We start from the raw sequence: 6,929 nt of genomic DNA on the forward strand, positions 1-6,929 counted from the left end.
TGCCCCCAGCTGCCAGCTCGCATCTCAGGCTGGGTGTTGTGGGGACCCTTTGTGCCTGTTCAGCTAAGTTCTGTTGGTCAAGGGGTGCTCGGGGCATATCTGAGCCTTGGAGGCTCCCCCTCCGTCCTGTTGGCCTCTCTGTTGGAGAGAGGGAGACTTAGCAAACGAGCACTATTCCTCCTTTGTTACTCCCTCCCCGCAGGACTGGTCCCACACTGTTTTGCTTTTTCTTCTTTCTTTTTCCCTTTTCTCCTACCAGATTTTTGGCGTCTTTGTCTTTCGAAGAGGGCAATGTTCTGTCGGAGTTCGGCAGGTGCTCTGGTTGGCTGAGTGGGTCCGTAGATGTGAGTTTTGGTGTATTTGTGGGAGAGGGTGAGCTACAAGCGTCCTTCTACTCCGCCATCTTGCTTCTCTCAGTAATTCATTCCTTTTTAATGTTGAGTAGAATTCCATGGTATGGATATAACATTAGTTTGTTTTTCCATTCATCAGTTGAAGAATATTTGCTTTTTACAGCTTTTGGCAATTACAAAAAAGCAAGTGTAAACACCCATATAAAGGCTTTAGAGTGAATACACATTTTCATTTCATGTGAATAAATACCTAGGACTAAAACTGCTGAGTCATGTGGTAAATGTATGTTGACCTTTACAGGAAACCACCAAAACATAAACCACTGTGGCTTTCCCATATTTCACTCCTGTCAGCATTATATGAAAGTTCTAGGTGGTCTGCATCCTTAACGTCAGTGTCTCAATTTTAGATATCCTAATAGTTGTGTAGTGATAGCTTATTATGAATTTACTGTGAAATTCTCTACTGACTGATGACTTTGAGTATCTTTTTATATGCTTATTTGTCATCCACATATCTTTTTTTTTGCTAAAATGTATGTCAGAAGCTTTCACCTAATTTTTCTCCCTTTCTTTCTTATTATTGAGAATTCTTTATGTATTCTAGATACAAGTTCATTATCAAACACATGATTTGTAAATATTTTCTCCCAGTCTGTGCATCTTCTTTTTATTCTCTAAATGGTGTTTTTAAGAACTTATTAATTTTAATCAAGTCCAGTTTGTCATTTTCTTCTTTTATGGATCATGTTTTGGTGCTGTGTCCAGGAAATTTTTGTCCCACCCCAGATCTCAAAGATTGCTTCCTATGCTTTCATGAGAACTTTTATAGTTTTATTTTTACATGTAGTTCTATGATCCACACTGAGTTAATTTTTAGCTCTTAAAAGAAATGAATTAAGTTTTGTCATTTTTATTTTTTTTGCAAATGTTGACTTGTTCCAACACCATTTGCTGAAAAGATTGTCTTTCCTTATTGAATGGCCTTTCCTTTTTCAAAGCATAACTGACCATAAAGATGTGGGCACATTTCTGTTCTATTCGTCTATATTTCTGTCCCATTCATCTATGTAAAATTTTTTTCAGTATCACACTGTTTTGATTACAGTTTTATAGTAAGGCTTGAAATCAGACAGTGTGAGTCTTCAAATACTGTTTTTTCAAATTTGTTTCTGATATCCTTGTTTTTTTTTGCCATTGTATATTAGTTTAATAGTCATCTGTTCTATTTCTACAAAAAGGCCTGCTTGGATTTTTACTGGAATTGTGTTGAATATATAGATCAGTTTGGGGGATAACTGACATAACAATATTGCATATTCTAATCCATAAGCACAATATATTTCTCTTTTTGTTTAGGTAGTCTTTTTTTAATCAGTGTTTTGTAGTCATGTACAGATTTTCACACATTGTATAAGATTTATACTGAAGGATTTCATATAGCTTGTTTGGGTGCAATTTTAAATGGTATTTAAGGTTTTTTTTTTTCCTTTTTCAACTGTACATTGCTAATATATAGAAATAAGATGGATTTTTGTGTATTGGCTTTGTATCTCAAGCTCTTATTAAAATCACTTATTCCTTGCAGTAGTTTCTTTGTGCACACTTGAAGATTTTCTATGTAGACAATTATGTTATCTTCAAGTAGAGATAGTTTTATTTATTCATTTCCAATTCGTATGCCTTTTATTTCCTTTTCTTGCCTTATTTTATGAGCTAGTACCTCTGGATCAGTGTTGATTAGGAGTGATGAGAGTAGACATCCTTGCCATCCTGCTGATCTTTGGGTGGAAATCATTCAATCTTCCACCAATAAGTACGATGCTAAGTGTAGGTCTTTCATAGAAGCTCTATATCAGGTTGAGAAAGTTCGCCACCCAACTCCTACTTTGCTAAGATTTCTTTTGAAAATCAGGAATGGCTGTTTGAATTTGCCAAACAATTTTTATGAATCTATTGAGATATTTATATGATTCTTCTTCTTTAGTCAGTTAATATGAATTATATCAATTGATTTTCTAATGTTGAACTAGCCTTACATTCCTGGGATTAACCTCAGTTGGCCATAATATACTCTTCTTTTGTACATTACTGGATTCAGTTTTCATCCACAATAAGAATATTTGTGCCTATATCCATGAAGGATAGTGATGTGTAGTGTTCTTGTAATTTTTTGCCTGATTTTGGTGTCAGGGTAATGCTGGCATCATGAGTGCTGGGAAATACTCCTTCTTCTTCAGTTTCCTAGAAGAGTTTTTATAATTTGCTTATTTCTTAATTAAATGCTTAGCAGAATTCATCAGCAAAGCTATCTGGGCCTGGACTTTTTTTTGTGGGAAGATTTTAACTGAAAAATTTGATTTATTTAATAAATAAGGGCTATTCAGTTTATATATTTCTTCTTGAGTGATCATAGGTATATATATATATATACACACACTATATATTACTGTGAATTTTTTGGTAAAATTTTTAGTTAGGATATTTGTGTCTATGATCATACATCAGATTAGCCTGCAGTTTAATTTCAGCTGCATTGTTGAATTTATTGGCATAAAGTTATCCCTATTACAGTTTGTAACATCAAATGTGTCAGATTTTTTTCCCACGCCATTCTGCTCTTCAACTTTTTAAACACCAACTGGATGTCCTAAAATGCAGTCACGAAACTACCTGGAGTTAGCACAGGTCCCACAGATTCAGGATTCATTCCTACAGGATTACCCCTCTACCCCCACCCTACCCCACCTGCACACACCTCAAGCACCAATTGCAAGTCTAGGCTCTTACCTGTGCTCTAACCAACAGGAATTGGAGGTCCTGTGATCTCCTTATGGTATACAGAACTCAGAAAAATAGTTTGTTTACTAGATTGCCAGCTTATTTTAAAAGGATCCAAATCAGGATCAACCAGATGGAAGAATATCATAGGGCAAGGAATAGCAGGAAGTGACATAGAGCTTCCATGCCTTCTCTAGTTACATCTCTTCCAGCACCTCCATGTGGTCTCCAACCAGGAAGCTGTCTAAACCTACTCCATTAAGTTTTGTACAGAGGCCTCATTGTGATTGATTAAATCATTGGTTCTTAGTGATGAACTCACCCTCTAGCCTCTCTCCCCTCTGGGAATCAGGAGGAAGGGCTGAATGTTCCATCCCTATAATTACATGATTGATTCCCCTAGCAACCAGTATTCTATGCTTTGGGGCTTCCCCAAAGTCACCTCATTATCATAAACTAAGGGGTGCTTAGGGGAGTTTGTTATGAATAACAAATGATTCCCCTTTCACCTTTATCACACCAAAACTATTTCAGAAACTGGGCAGAAAAAAAAGTATTACAAAAAAAGATGCTTCTGTGACTCTTATCATTTAGAAAATTACAGGGTTCAGGACCTCTACCCAGGAGCTGGGGGTGAAATTCAAAATACATATTTTTTGTTATATAACAATATCTCAATTACTTTGCTTCATTATCCTATTAATGAGTATGATCTGTAGTGATGTCTTCTCTCCAATTCCTGTAACTGGTAATTTGTTTCTTCTCTCTTTTTTCCTGATTAGTCTATATAGAGATGTATCTTTTTGTTTGTTTAATTTTCTCAAAAAGCCAGATTTCATTTCATTGATTGGATCTGTTGGTTCTATTATTTTTTGTTATGTTTTCTTTTCTACTGTTTTTTGCTCATATCTAAAAAAATCCTTCCTTCTGCTTGATTGGGTTTACTTTGGTTTTTATCTACTTTTTAAGGTAGAAGGTTGTGAAAGAGATTTGAAACCACTCTACTTTATAATATAGAAATTTAATGCTATAAATTAACATGGAGAAGTGCTTTAGCTACATCCTACAAATACTAATATGCTATGGTTTTGTTTTCATTCAATTCCAAGTAATTTCTAATTTCCCTTTGATCTCTTCTCTGTCCCTTGGTGCTTTGGAAAGGTATCATTAGTTTCCAAATATTTGAGTCTTTTTCAGATTTTTCATGTTAATAAGTTCTAATCCAATTTCATTGTAATCAGAGAACATATCTCATGACATCAATAATTTTTTATTTATTGATACGTGCTGTGGCCTATAATATGGTCTATCAAGTCAATAACTATGTCCACTTGAAAAACAGTGATATTAAGAAATACATTGCTAAAAATTCGTTTACACTGACTCTGTGATTTTTCTTAACACTATTATGGTTTCATCTTTTTTGTCCGTTATCTCCAACTGATTATAACAAATAATACCTAATAGTTCCCTAAAGAGAGAACTCCGTGGTTTATAAAGTGTGTAAATGTTTACCTATTCAGACTAGTTATTTTCACTTATAGTCAAAAAATTGAATCATAGTGGTGAATAAAAGTTATTTACACAGACGGACACACACTAAAAAGGGTGGCCATGAGCAGACCATAATTCTTGATAGATGGGAAAAGCAGAGGCTGTTAGATTGGTAAATTCAGAGAACTTGAATCATCTGCAGTAGAAAAGCTCATCACATTCAGAGAAGCACTAGGACAGGGTAAATGAAATTGTAGCACCATGGAGGGATCTAGGTCAACTGTGACATGAAAGAGCTACTCTGGGAGCAGCACATCTGTTTTGCCCTGCCCTGAGCCTCCCCCACCCCTACTTACATTGGGCTTAAGCACCTGCATAATTTGATCACATTTAATCCCCACAAACTACAGTCTAAGAGAGGAATGAGTTTAAAACAACTGCAGACCTGCCCAGACAGCAAACAGCAGGACACAGCTACCTCGAAGGGAAAAACATTCCTCTTACAATGTCAGAAATATCATCTTTATTTTGGCAACAGAATAAAGCTACCTGCAAGCACCATGCCATGTACCCTCAAAGGAAAGACCCCCGAATAACTGACACACTTTGCCCTCCCATTCTAAGAAGCCTATTAGTGAAACGGACGGCGCAGCTCTAGACCAGATCCATGCTAATTACCGAGACTAAACGAATGAGTCCTTTATTCCTAAATATAAATGAACAAAGGTTTGCCAGATGTTTGAGGAATGTAAATGAGAAGATCTTGATAAACAGAACTGTTTCTAGGGGGAAGCAAAACCCAGGTATAATACAGAAAACAGAAGAGAACTTTACCAAAATTTCAAACTGATATTCTCAGAATTGTAACGGAAGAAAATAATTTGTAAAATAAGAAAAGGTTGCTACAGAAGGGAACAAGCACTTAGACGACAAGACAAAGTTGTGGTAAATTAGAAATCTGCAAAATTAAAAACTGATTAGATGCCAGGCACTCAGCAGTCTCCTGGCTTCACCCAGGCTTTGATGGAATCTGGGACACTACACTCCTGACCCGCTCCGTTGGCCCCACCCCACTCCCCCACCCCACTCCCCCACCCCACTCCCGACTGCTTCCTGTAACAGACCATCTAGCCCCGCCCCCTCTACTCTCATAACGGCCACCATTTCCGGTCCAACCAAGAGCTCACACCCAGCGACCTGCCTGCCTGCCTGAAGCTTGCCGCCTCAGGCCGCCCTCATCAGCCACCATGAGGAGGGTACAAGGCCGCCGCCGCCGCTGCCCGGTTCGCGGCCCCCGCTTCTGTGCCCCCTACGTCCTGGCCTTGACGCCCACGCCGCGAGCCATGACGCCCGCGGGGCCCTCGCAGGTGCGCCAGAACTACCACGCCGACTGCCAGGCCGCCATCAACAGCCATGTCACCCTGGAGCTCCACGCCTCCTACCTGTGCCTGGCCATGGCCTTCTACTTCGACCGCGACGACGTGGCCTTGAAGCACTTCGCCAGCTTCTTCCTGCGGCGCTCGCGGGAGCTGTGGGAGCGGGCCGAGAGCCTGATGCGCCTCCATAACCAGCGCGGGGGCCGCCTCTGCTTCCACGACATCAGGGAGCCAGACCGCGACGACTGGGACAACGGCCTCCAGGTCATGCAGTGCGCCTTGCGCCTAGAGAAGCACGTCAACCAGAGCCTGCTCGACCTGCACCAGCTGGCCAGCGACAAGAGCGACGCCCATCTGTGCCACTACCTGCAGAGCCACTGCCTGAACCAGCAGGTCGAGTTCATCAAGGAGCTGGGGGACCACATCACCACCCTGCGCAAGATGGGGACCGCGGAAGCCGGCATGGCAGAGTACCTCTTCGACAAGCTCACCCTGGGCAACAGCGACAAGAACTGAGCCTGGACTGGAGTTCCCCGTGGTCACGGGGTGACTTCCCGAGGTCCCCCTGCCTGGCATGCATACGGCAATACTGCCCTTGCAAAAAAAAAAAAAGTTCACTTAAGTTTTTCTTCTTTCATTGTTACCATTTCTTCCAATAAAGTTATTGGTTCTTAAATAAATAAAGGTCTCTGGTTGATTCACGTGTGCACACCTCTCACTTTGTAAGTTTAAAACAGGTATCCAGGAGTCTCTCCAGCACCCATGCCCCATCCACATGCAGCTCAGGGTCTCCACAGATGGACGGAGAAGGTACTGCCTGGGACCATGGAAAATACAAAAGCAGTATTCCCCTAATGAACAAGGAGTGAGTGGGTGGGGGAGGGGTCATCTGCGGTCCTAGTCTACGTGACACCTGTGTGTGGTA

The 6,929-nt window shown here is 40.3% G+C and overlaps 1 pseudogene; it reads left to right on the forward strand.

The window, feature by feature from the left end:
* The first annotated feature begins 5,803 nt into the window (after positions 1-5,803).
* Positions 5,804-6,605, forward strand: LOC102538837 (ferritin heavy chain pseudogene; annotated as a pseudogene).
* The last annotated feature ends 324 nt before the right edge of the window (positions 6,606-6,929 follow it).

This window comes from Vicugna pacos, chromosome X (assembly GCF_048564905.1).
Source record: "Vicugna pacos chromosome X, VicPac4, whole genome shotgun sequence".
Classification (NCBI taxonomy): domain Eukaryota; kingdom Metazoa; phylum Chordata; class Mammalia; order Artiodactyla; family Camelidae; genus Vicugna; species Vicugna pacos.